The following is a 13,554-nucleotide window of genomic DNA, read 5'->3' as shown; positions in this document are numbered from 1 at the left end:
CATCTACTGCTTTTAGCGTCTCGTTTCCAGGTCTGCTTCCTTCATCATCGCCTGATTTAATTCGACTACATTCCATTTTTTACTTTTGTTAATATTAATCTTAAAAGTTCTTTTCAAGGCAGTATCAATTTCGTTCAACTGCTCTTCCAAATCGTTTCCGATCCCTGACAGAATTACAACATCACCAGGAAAATTCAAAGTTTTATTTCTCTTCCCTGAACTTAAATTGCCTTTCCAAGTTCGTCCGTGGTTTCCTTCACAAACTGCTGAATGTACAGATTGATTAATGTTGGGGATGGCTAAAATCCCGTCTCACACCTTCTTTAACTACTGCCTCCCATTCATGTCCGGTTTCTGTACGAGTTGTGGATAACTTTTCAGTCCACGTATTTTATCACTGTTTCCTTCAAAATTTCAAAGAGCATTTCCATTCCACAATGTCAAAAGCTCTCTCTGAATCTACATATGCTATAAACCAAGGTTTGCCTTTCTTCAGTCTGATATCTACTGTCACGCTGGAGGCTCAATAAGAACACAGCCTAAGTAAACAGTGCAGAACAAGTTTATTAGTAAGCATATGAACTCTGACCTCCTCCTTGGAGTAAATTTTTACATTGACTACACGTGGTTAAGACAGTGTTCACTTGAATGACACAATAACTGTTTGTTGGTCTAAGAGCCCCAGCAAATACCAAAGTTAAATTCTGAGCTCAATTTGGAATGAAAAAGTTAAGAACATGAAGCACTACAATGGCCAATACCTAAGACCACGCATGTTTCTGTCGCAGAGGCCATGGCTGAGCAAAGCCTGGTGATGGCACCAGTTGATCCACACAGAGGATGTTGCTCACTGGACTACAGTGTCGAAGATCCTGATGATTCCCTAGCTAGATTGACCACTACTCCAGTTGGTGTCTGACCCAAAGGCCTCGTTAGGAATTAAATGGCCTGCCACTGCTGGGGTGCCAGCCTAAATACCGTGAAGGTGCCAGACTACAGCCAGGTATATTTGCGACCACGTGACCCCACAGGCGCAAGTAGGTCCGTGTGTCCAGCGATATCTTGTGGCGATCACGTTGTCGCCTAATGGCCCACTGAATGTGTGAAACCTTCTAGTCATTGTCTGCTTTGCTGTGAAGGCCCCTCGCTTAACTCTGATGTATCACTGGTAGCTGAATGCCAGGGGAAGTGGCTCCAATATAGCGCAGTCCTCTCACTGATGGGTGATAGGGTGTGGCACATCCTGAAGCCCCGGGAAGCTACTGTCTTCCTGGTGGCGACCTGCAGCCCCAGAGGGCTGCTGTGTATATACGCTGGTGCCTGAGTTGTGCGAGGACTTACCTCATCAACATCCAGAAACCACACGACGTGTTGTGGTGGTGGCTGTTGGTGGGCTGTGAGGGTGCCCCTGGTTGATATGTTTGTGTCACCTGGAGCCATCCTGGAGTTTCCCAAACTGCCTGCTGCACCAAATGTTGGTGGAATTTTGAAGGAGACAAGTTCCTAGACCTCATCCAGAAGAGAGTATCAATGATGGTTCAATCACCAGTAAGGGAGGGTGAAGAACAGTCAGGTGAATAATCAGCGGTTGGTATCGATGTGGCCACCCATGCAGTTCTTCGTCCGGATTAGAGCCATCCTGTGGGGAGGAGTGGCAGAAGGCCAAGAACAATCAGAGTGTCTCATCCGACACATGATGCTGGTGCAATCTGAGCATTTGCGTGTTTAATGTGCGTGCAAATATCTTTGTGAAACCGATGGATAGATAGATGGATGCTATGTGCACCCAGGTGATGCCATTTTGTGAAGAAGAAGTGTCAAATTCAGTGGATGTAAACTGGTGCCCATTATCTCTCACTATAGTTTCTGAGAGCCCCTCGATGACAAAACTGCGATCCAGTGCTTACATTCTTTTCGCTGAGGATGTTGATGACTTCCTAGACACATACAGGAAACCACAGCCTTCATGAATGACAATTAATCAGGAGTATCCCAAAAAAGGGCTTGCAAAATCTAAATGGTGGTGAGACCATGGTGATGATGTGTCCAGCCAGAGACGCTGAGCTAAAATCTACCAATTTACTCTGACAATTGATGCATGCTGCAAGAATTTTAGCAATATCGTTGTCAATAACTTTCCAATATACATGTTGGCGAGCCAGTCGTATGGTCATGTCTGTTCCTCAATGACCTTCATGGATGAGTGTCAGGTTGCGTTGTCTGAAGGCTTATGGAATCACCACTTAGATGCGAGCATTGACCCTCTAAAGCACTAGGATGCCATTGAGAGTTGATAGTTTATTTCGACGATATCAGTAGTCTTGCCTTCTGTATGATCCAGTTGTCTGCGGTCTGCTAGGCAATCATGGTCCCCAATCAAAGTACTTCCCACGTGACTGGGTTGTCTAAAGACCGCTGGTGTTCCGTCACCTGAAAAAAATATGTTAAAGGTGTGCCGCGTCAACAAAGTGAAAGAACGACAGAGAAAAAAAGCTGTGTGTTAGTCTAAAAGCGCAGATTACCCACAGTTGTAAATAAATTTGAAACTACAGAAAGTGAAAGAATGCTGAAATTTAGTTAATATTGACTATGAAAAAATGAATGTAACTACGTGTTATCTATGAATGGTAACACTCCAGAGAGGTCATTCTATAAAATCTTTGACAATGAATTATGCCATTGATGCTAAAGGAAAATGGTCTTAATTCTTTTGCTTTTGTTCTGGACGCGAAAAATCTATGGACGTATTTTGTTGTAGGTGGCGATGCACGTCAATGTTATTTCACAGTGTATGTATTGAACGTAATTATGTGTTCTTTCATTTCATTTTCCTCCATGTGAGATAATTAAGAAGATCATAATATAAGATATCTGGTACCGGTACAGAGATTCTTCTAGCCATATGCCTTTCGTGTCGTAATGGCGCAGAGGGAGCAATTACGTTAAAGTTGGAAAGATTGATTATTTATGAGATTCACTCGACAAGATAAGCAGAGTGATTAACTTTAAACAGTTTTGCTTAATATGTGACAGTCATTTCATTTATGCCAGACTGGTTGCAGTAAAATTTAAGTGAGAATAAATTTCAGAGCTCTAGCCTGTACCAGCATCAAGATCTTTGCTCAACAAGAGTGAGATAACAGGTTTCAGTAAAAAGGTGAAATTAATTTAAATTAAGTTACTGAAAAACATTTTACCGTTGAATCCAGGTTAGAAAAGGATTTTACTGTTATCACTGCAACAAGATAGCTAAGTAGGTAGTTGTATTGTCTCTCTCAAAGGCATTGTTTAATATCAGGCAATGTTTATACATATATTTTGACAATCTGTGTGCATGGTATATTAAGAAGCGAACTTTTGCAAAGCACTAATTCAGTCAGTTTTGGTCCACGTAGCACATTTCTTTGTCGCCAGCATATAAAACTAGCCGTTCATACAAACGTGCGGTAACTCATACGAAAAATTATCGACACAAATGAGAAGAAGAGGGACGATATAGAGAGCGATGACTGTTGAATACAAAGGGAAGTTGGTCATTACTTCTTCTGCTTTGGTATCCATATTGGAACAGACTCCAGGCACTGAACTCCAGGTATTTTGAGAGGATTGGCACGTTACGCCACGGACCCAGACTGTATGTTGTAGATGCATCCTGACAGGAAGTGAGCCCATCGCTGGAGACAACGCTCTGTTCTGAATGAAATGTTGGAGCTGGCTTTGAACAGCGGCAAAAGACGTTTGTGACCAGTTAATAGAGTAAAATGTCTGCCATACATGTAACGGTGGAACTTCTTCTGGGCGAAGATAGCTACCAGGTGTTCCTTCTTTGTTTAGAGGTAATTACTCGTACATTGCATATGTTATTTTCTTGGAAACACACACAATAGGCTATTCGGTCCCATCATTGTCACGGGACATAGTATAATGCATCAGCTGCCAAGTTTAAGGGCTTGGAATGGTTGGACCGTGAAGAGCTTGTCTGAGATCCTGGAAAGCCTTATTGCATGTGGAAGTCCAGTTCCACTTAACATCTTTCTGCAGCAGCTGATGGAGTGGTTCAGCGATCACCGCCACATGAGTAATGAATTTTCTACAGCAGTTGAGTTGTTCGAGCACAGGTTTTAATTGTTTAGTATCGTTGGGGCTGGGAGTTTCTAGGTGGTCTGGATGTAGTGAAGTATGGGCCAATGTACTGAACACATGTCCCAAATGTTCGAATTGTAGTACAAAAGAACAACATTTGTCCTTGTTCTACTTGAGACTGGACCGCTGAAGCACATCAAATAAGGAGTCAAGATTGAAGGCTATATCTTGAGCATTTTTTACCAGTAACCATAATATCATCGAAGTAGTCCGTCATCCCCAGTACCTCTCGTCTAGCGTTGAAAGATAGTCGGTGCACTGGCAGTGACAAAGGGAAGTCGATTTATCGAAAAACTCCAAACGGAGTGTTGATGACCAACATGTTTTAGAAGCCTCATCCAGTAGGAACTGGAGATATGCAGCGCACAAATCAATTTTTGTGAAGATCTTGCCACCGGCGAGGTGCACCATGATGTCTTCTACTTTAGGTATAGGGTAGACATCAAAGACGGACTGGGCATTAGTATTGGTTTTGAAAGCTCCACTGACTGTTGGAGACTGGGGTCAAGGCACTTTCATCCTGTAAGTGTTAGAGCTCGCTATGAACCTTATCTCTGAGCACAAAAGGAACCGCACTTTAAAGAAGTGGGGCATAGCAGAGGGTAAGAGTGCAACATGTGACTCAAATCCTGTGGTGACGGTGGGGGGACGATGGGGGTACGTGAAACAACTAGTTCATGTGTGGAGCAAAGATCCTGCAGGTATGAACTGGCAATGCATGGTTGGATACTGTAGGTGGAATCGTGGACTTCGAACTTCAGGGAGTGAAAAAGTTCTGCCAGAATGTACATAGCCCCTGTTGTATCAACCACTAGAAGGTCTGATGTGAATGAGGCTACCTGGGACTGGACTTGCACATTAAACTGCTCCTTGAACTCGATGATGTCACTGCTGTAGCCCTTGAGTTGTTTAGAGAGTGTCTGGAGTGAAGGAGAGCCCATGAAGCGAAATGTTCATCAGTCAACAACGGTCGTTGCTGAGCTTGTATCGATTTGGGAAACCGCTAAATTGCTGTTAACAGCCGTGCTAAAAGCCTATCGGAAATGGAGAGAACGGCCTTGCGTCTTTGCGTCTAGATCACAGGGTCCCCGCCGGGTCGCACATTTTCTTCGCTCGGAGACTTGGTTCTTGTGTTGTTGTAATCATTACATGTCATCTTCATTGGCATGCAAGAGGTCGAAGTGGCATCAAAGAGAAAGAGTGGCACCAGGCGGTCGAACAACCCCAGACAGGGTCTCCCGGACAATAATACCATACGATATTTTTTTTTACTCCTTAGTGGAGAGTCTCTCCCTTTCTGTCTTCCGTTATTCGACCTCCCATGGTTCGCTCGTTCTTCCTTTGAATTCAGGAACCATATCGGACTTTTTGTCGGCTGCTGGTAGGTCAGCCTGTGCAAGAACATTATCAGTCAGGCCACAAGCATATCTACGTGAGAAGAACCCCACGCAAGCACTTGGAAAATATGCTGTGCTGATTTTCTAGAGTTCTGAGTTCTTTGCCAGTTTGGAGACTCTTGATAATCGTACTATCTTACTCTCCAAACGACACTGCAATGCGTTCGTTGTTCAGAAGTTCTGTGCAGTGCACCTTTGGACATGAATGCATTGTGGCGATTACATCTGTTATGAAATGTACCCGCCAGGGTAGCCGAGAGCGCTAACGCGCTGCTTCCTGGACTCGGGTGGGCGCGCCGGCCCCGGATCGAATCCGCCCGGCGGATTAACAACGAGTGCCGGTATGCTGGCCAGCCTAGATGTGGTTTTTAGGCGGTTTTTCACATCCAGTTCGGTGAATACTGGGCTGGTCCCAAAGTTCCGCCTCAGTTACACGACTCACAGACATTTGAAAACCGTTCGCACTATTTCATGACTTAAACTAGACGCAGACAGCTGGGGAACACTTCTTCCGTCCTGGAAGGGGGGGGGGGGAGTTTGGGGTGGCGTCGGGAAGGGCATCCGGCCACCCTCTGCCAAATCCGTAATAACCAAGCCGACCCCGCGTTGGAGAGGGACAAATGCCCCGAGAAAGAAAGAGAGAAATAGATGAAATGTATTGACAGCTGTGAATATGGACAACCATCAGCTGTATAATGGAATGACATCAGTGAAAATTCGTGCTGTACTGGGACTCGAACCCGGATTTCCCGCTTATCGCGAGCGGTCGCCTTCCAATTTGGCTATCTGTGCACGTTGCTAATACACCCTTCCGCAAGTTAATTTAGTTCTCAAAATTCATTTCACGGCTCTTACATGGGAGTCATCGGTACGATGTTAAGCTCCAACTTCCCTCTCTTACTTCAGATCTCATTTCGAGTCACCGTTCGGCATAAGAGGAGAAATGCAACCCGAGGCGTCTACAAGGTTAGTCACACTGAGTAACTCTTGCGGAGACAAGCCTACACTGGAAACTGGGGAACTCGTCATTGCTCGGCGAAGGACGACACTGAATCACTGGACTGGAGAGCCGTCAGTGTGAGGAAATGGAGGACCGCGAACCGCAGTGTCCCTTATCTCTCCGTCAACAACGCACGAGCTGGGGAATTGCCACGGGAAACTATTCACCGAGGAACATTCCAGCCTACAAACTGGGTTCGTCGTACCATGAATCTCCGTGGATATGAGTCTGTGATCAATAGGACACAGGTGGTTATACTAGAAGGTTAATATTCAAATATTCATCATAAATGAAAGTAAAATGGGGTGTGACACAAGGAAATGTAATAGGATACCTAACGTTATACACAGAAAATTTGTCAAATAAGCAGGACTAGCAAACTGTTTACTGAAGATGTTGCTGCTAAAGGAAAGTATTGTTGTTGGACGACCACAAGGAAATGAAGAAAAACCTTGGACAAACTTTTTCAATTTGCTTTACTGAATAGCAGCTCTCTTTAAATGTGGATATAAATCGAAGAAAATTTCTATAAGAACTAAGTCGATGGTATCCGAGTACAGGATTACTGGCGAACATCTGGAGCATGTCACATTGTTTAAGTGATTAGAGGCAATATTAAGAAGTGACTGTATTACGCTCTACGGAACTCTGAAGTTATCGTGGGTTAAATGAAGTTTTGTACTCAAGGTGTCCTGCAGCCCCCATGTAATGGAGGAATGACGACTAGATGTCTCGAGAATTCGACCCGCCAGTATAAAAGGCAGGGGGAAGTAAACATGCAACCTTTTCTGTGCAGGCTGCTCTGAGCAAAAGTATCCAGACATCTATTTCTGGACATTAATATGGAGGTGTGTCCAGCCCTCTGCTTTTATGACGACTGAACTCTGCTGGGGACACTTCAAATGACTTGTATGAACGTCTATAAAAAACCATTCAACAGCCAAGATCGCATAAGATATTTCTTTATTTAAGACTGAAACATCCCCTTAGAAAAATTAAGAATGACTGTGCTGGTAAACCTCTTACTTTATTTGATTTTCAAACAGCTGAGCAAAACTGAACGTACTCAGACATTTCTCTCTTTACTTATTCTGATCAACACTAAACTGACACACAATATTTTTAGCGCAACGCAATCTGACTTTCAATAATCCCTACAAAAGAATCGCCCTGACTAACAATAACCTATACCTTTCATGAATCACTTATCTCACAAAAATCTTCGTTACTCGAACTACTGCAATACAGCGAGCGCCAATACTGTCAGCTAAATAAAAGATTCTAACTTTTGAAGGCACGAACTACTGATAGGCATAGTTAACAAATGAAAGATTTTGATGGAGAACAAACAATGTATTTACCTTAATAGTGTTCAAAAGTTATTATATATATATATCAGTTCATGACATCCAGTCTTACAAATTTCCTTTTTCTGACGGACGCAGATCCGCTCTCAAAACTCTGCCATTTCTGTCCCCACATCCACCACTACTGGCGGCTCACCTCCAACTGCGCAACGCTACGCACTGTTCACATCCAACTGCCCAACAATACAATAGCGAATATTCCAACAATGCCAACCAGCCACAGACTGCACACAGCACAGCCAGTGATTTTCATAGAGCGCTACGTGGCGTCACCAACATAAAAACCTAAACAGCCTACTATCTGATTAAAAGTATCCAGACATCTGTTAGTGCACATTAATATGGGGTGTGTCCATCTTGCGCCTTTACGACGGCTGAACTCTGCTGGGGACACTTCAAATGAGGTGTATGAACGTCTGTAAAAAACCATTCAACAGCCTAGGTCGCATAAGATATTTCTTTACTTAAGACAACTGGTTTCAACAGACTTTGCTGTCATCTTCAGGTATTAAAATTTTTTGTTGTAAAACATGTTCATTTTACGCTGAACCTCGGGCACAAGATGTCAAGTGTGCTGATTTTTATCCACTTGACATCTTGTGAGGTTCAGCGCAAAATGAAGATGTTTTACAACAAAAAGATTTTAAAACCTGAAGATGACAGTGAAATCTGTTGAAACCGGTTGTCTTAAATAAAGAACTATTTTATGCGATCTTGTCTGTTGAAGAGCGCTTAATGATTTCGAAAGTGGATTCGTCATCTGAGTAACAAATCCATCAGTGAAATTTCAACCTCTTTAAAGCTGTAAGATATACGGTCATAATTCCCATTGTATATTCTCCAACTGATTTTTTACATTTGAAAATGACGACGTAGTTCGCTGAAACCAGGAATGTAACCCCCCCCCCCCCTTTTTCTTAAAGAAAAAAAAATTATGTACTGTGACTATGGCTTCACTATCGTAGCGTCAAACAAACATTTAAGTTATATTTTGGTCACACTCCTTGCGACAATTATGTCGGAATATAGGTTTAATAATTAAAAAATCATTAACTGGGTGGCAAACTTCCTTTCAAAAAGCATGAAAGAAGAGGGGGCGACCTTTCAAACGATGTGAAAATGAAAATATTTTTGTGCTATTTAGCAGACCCAGGTTGGTGTAGGACTTAGGTTTACACCAGACAGCTGTGTCAATAAAATTTTCAGATGTTCTTCATCATGTTTTCTCATAGCAAAAATCTTATGTTTTGCTGTATTAGAAATAAGTAAGCGGAACAGAAAAACAATAACTGGTTTATTAGAAATCTAGCTACCTGCTTCTCGTAACGAAACCGCAAGAGCGATCATTTAAGTACTTGACAGGCAAGCAGACCATTATGTGCCATATTTAACCAAAATTGTCTCGTCTTAGAAAATTCTGTTTCTTTCGGTTTGGAGTAGATGAAAATGTGGGTATTCTTAAGATTTTATTCGCTAATGCGTCTTCAATAAGAAGAAAGCTTCCCGCTTGTCGAAAATTCGGTAACATTGTCAGAAAATGAATTTTCGAATGACTTTACATCGTTTTAAAATTTGTTAGCGCACATAAAATAAAATCTAAACACGGTGCAACTCTTGCAGAACATACAGATGCCAGTTACATATTTGTACATTGAATAGTTTGCCTGTTTGAGTGAGTTGAATGAAATGTAAGATTACATGTGTGTCCTGTGACGGACGCGGGGACGTAGTGAGAAAGAACTCCCTTTCAGACAATGGGTTGTATGAATAAAAACGAGAACATTCCCCAGAGTTGATACTCAGAGCAAAAGAACATTCTCAAAGAAAGTTCTCAATTTCGTATGAATAAAAACTAGGAAGCATAATCTCTGACCGTGGAGTACTTTCTCTCTACCTCCCCTCCTTACTGAGTAAGTTCTCAACAAAGAGATTAAAATCCAACATCTTTGGTTCTCAGTTTGTTTCGTTTGCGTGTGTTTTGTGTTAGCGAAAGTTTTCTCAAGTTATTTCTGTGCCGAAATGGAAGACTCAGAATTAGCCTTTATCAACGTTATTAAAGATTACCCCGCAATCATCAGTAAATCACAAACTCCGGCCGCAGGAAGAGAGAAAGGGGATTGTATTAAAGAAATACAACACCGTTATATGGTTAGTTTCGGGAAAGAAATAACGGACGGGCAGATAATGAAGAAACTGCACAATATGAAATCCCGTATCAAAGCGAAAATGGATGTTAATAAGACGGGAAACATTAAGATTTCCCTGAAAAATTGGGAGCAGATATTTTTAAAGTTTTTGGACGGAGATGACTGCAACCCAACTATCCACAGAGTTCCTGGTAAGTCCCATACTTTCCGAGTTTTTTATTACGCGCTTAATGCTTTGAAATTGTGATTCAGAAAAATACGTATTTTTAATATGTGAAAATGAAACAATGTTTGGTAAATTTCGTCTACTATACACCACTTTTCAGTAAAAGTATCACAGTGCACTATGCATGAAATTGGACGAACCCCTCCCACATTTCTGCGTAAACCTGTTTGGTATATTTACTAACTAGAAACTGAATCCTGACACACTACTATTACTTTTTTTTTTAATTTTCATTAGGAGCTTGTGCAGTAGGTGGTGGTTCCACCTGTCATCACTTCACCAAGGAATTCGGAGGTAGCTGACACAGACTGCACATTGTATGAACAAGAGTCAATTTTGCAGCTACCACTAATTGTTCCAGCTGACCATATGGATCTCGTGGGCCCCGAAGTCGTCTTACCTTCTCAATCGTCTGCTTCGGGGCATGAGAGTGTGCCTAAACGTCGGAGATTAAGCATGGAAACAGATTAGACACGTAATTTGTCTACTCCAGAGCTCAAAGGCTGATGCTATTGTATCAATTGGACATACTGAAACGAAAGCAGCAGAAATTGATGCGTGATGAAGATAAACAATAAAACAAATTGTGTAGTGTCTTATTTACATACCGAATTTTATTAATAAAAACATCTTTTTAAGTGAATTTTTATTTACATTCCTCATTTACCGAATTCCATATCCTCTTACAAAAATTATTCAGTACAAATGTCTTTTCAATGTAACAATAAGAATAATATAATCCAATTTGAAATGTTAAAAAAGTGTACGCACTTATATTGTTGTGTCTGGCCAGTATCTTCACCACATCATTGAAACAATTTCTGGTAAAGTAAAGCAAAAAGAGTAACTTGTTTTACTGTAGCATCTGGCAAATACCTTCACCACTAATTTTTGGTACAGTAAAGCAATAAGAGTAAGTTGTTTCTATTTTAAATGCTGCAGGTAAGACGGTTGTGCTCTTATTTGCTGTAGCACCTGGCAAATATCTTCACCACATCCTTGAAACAATTTCTGGTAAAGTAAAGCAAAAAGAGTATGGCTAACTTGTTTGTATTTTAAATGCTGCAGGTTAGACAGTTGTACACTTATTCACTGTAGCACATGGCAAATACCTTCACCACATCCTTGGAACAATTTGGGTAAAGTAAAATAAAAACTTGTGTCATCAATCTGCTGAAGTTACAGTACAGAAATTACATTAAGGTTCCAGCAGTTCATGTTAACCTGTTGTGTCCAAAGCTATTTACAGTAGTATCTCTGTTCCAGTTTGAATAGTTACATGATAAACAATTTTTGTTGAAAGTAAAATCGATGATAGAGAATGAAAAAAAAAACAACACTAAACAGCATTTTATTACGTAACATCAGAGCACTGTGCTTTATTTTCATGAGGGAATAATTACTGTAATTACAAAAAATATCAAATTGGGTTTAATTATTCAATGTTTGGGCAGACACCCATACATTACAGTTGTCGTATTACATTTACAATTTCCCGTCTTCTATTTGTTCCAAGTACACGTACGTTTGCTGTTTCCTCTTCTCCCAGTACTGGAAGATTGTTGTCGTCATCACTAGGTGCCTCAAAATCCTCATTCCCTACATGTTTCGCTACGTTGTGCAAAACAAAACAGGCTATTATCACACTGGGGATTTTTGTTTGGGCAAGCCTTATTTTATTTTGCAGAATTGGGAAACGCCTTTTCACCTGTCCAAAGCACCGTTCGATTATCACCCTTTCCTTAGAGTGAAGTCTGTTGTATGCTCTCTCATCAGGTGTTTCGGGATTTTGAAATGGTGTCATTAACCACGGTGCAATGCCATATCCTTCGTCTCCTAAAATTAGGGCGTTGCACTGGTTCTCACGCAATATACGATAGACATCGGAGTTTCTCCATATCCTAGCGTCATGTACAGACCCTGGCCATGAAGCATCAACACTCGTAAACATTTCACTGTTGTCACACGTCGCCTGCACGTTTATAGATGGAAAGCCCTTTCGATTGACGTATTTGTCTCCATGTGGAGAAGGTTTCATTATAGGTATGTGAGTGCAGTCTAGGGCCCCTACCGCACATGGAAACTTGTATCTCGATTGCCATTTAACTTTCGCTGTTTCTAGTTCGTTAATATTTCTCAGAAATCTGATCCCCAACGGTGCTTTCCTGTTGACCTGTTGCAGAACATACGAAAATGTTAGTGATACTGTAGTCTGGTGTACTCCCAAATCTTCTCCTACACTTATCTGAAAGCCTGAATCCGCTAAATAGCGCAAAAATATTTTCATTTTGCATTCATTGGAAAGGGTGCCTCCTCTTCTTTCGTGATTTTCCGGAAGAAAGTGATTCGCCAGCCAATTAATGTTTTGACTGTTAAATCTATACAAACTTCTACAGTTCCTTTCTTCTGTCTTCCTGCGTACTACGTATATCTTTTTTTGCCTTTCAAGAAACATAAATTCCGCCGTTTTCGCTAAAAACACTCTGTAACGCTTAATCACAACACAACTCACTCAGCTCGAAGTATGCTATGGAGCTCACTCACAAAAACAGAGAATGTTCTCCGCTTGTGAGAAACTTCTTTGGCTTTATTCATACGAAATCGGAGAATATACTTTGCTTTGAGCAACTTCCCCCACCCTTCAACCCACACTGAGAAGATACTCAGGTGAAGTATATTCTCAGACTCGCTTTATTCATGCCAACCAGAGAACTTTCTCCGAACATCTGAGTATAAAGTATATTCTATGTTTTATTCATACGACTCAATATGCTGCGAAACTGAGAACTTTCTCAGAGAATGTTCTTTTGCTCCGAAAATATTCTCCAGAGAATATTCTCTTTTCTACTGATACGACTCATTGCTGTTGTGGTCGTTAAGTCCGAAGACTAGTTTAACGCATCTCTTCGCGATAATCTGTCGTGTGCAAGTCTCTTCATCTCTGAATAAGTACTGCAACATACAACACTCTGAACTTTTTTACTGTAGTGAAGTCTGCGTCTTCTTTTACAGTTTTTGCCTCCCCCCCCTCCCCCCCCCCCCCCCCCCACACGCACACACACACACTTCCTTCCGCGTTACGAAATTGAGATCCCTTGATGTTGCTTGACGTGTCCTGTAAACCGAACGCTTCTTTCAGTCTACATCTGCATCTGTATCTATATCTATAGATCTTCAAACCACTGTGAACTGTGTGGTGGAGGCCACTTTCCGTTGTATCTGTGGGAAGAGTGATTGGTTAAACGTTTCTGTGCGCGCTGTAAAAAATGGTTCA

General features: G+C 41.6%; 1 long non-coding RNA gene across 1 annotated transcript in view; it reads left to right on the top strand.

Annotated features, from left to right (window-relative positions):
• Positions 1–10,918, top strand: part of LOC126416718 (uncharacterized) — a 58,767-nt gene extending 47,849 nt beyond the window's left edge. Inside the window, exon 2 of the long non-coding RNA XR_007575506.1 lies at positions 10,518–10,918. This is a non-coding gene — a long non-coding RNA (uncharacterized LOC126416718). The remainder of the gene's footprint in view (positions 1–10,517) is intronic.
• Positions 10,919–13,554: the final 2,636 nt, after the last annotated feature.

The sequence above is a fragment of the Schistocerca serialis genome, chromosome 8 (assembly GCF_023864345.2).
Source record: "Schistocerca serialis cubense isolate TAMUIC-IGC-003099 chromosome 8, iqSchSeri2.2, whole genome shotgun sequence".
In the NCBI taxonomy this organism is placed as follows: Eukaryota; Metazoa; Arthropoda; class Insecta; order Orthoptera; family Acrididae; genus Schistocerca; species Schistocerca serialis.
Note: the sequence above shows the minus strand (reverse complement) of the source record. Positions and strands in the feature narration are given on the sequence as shown.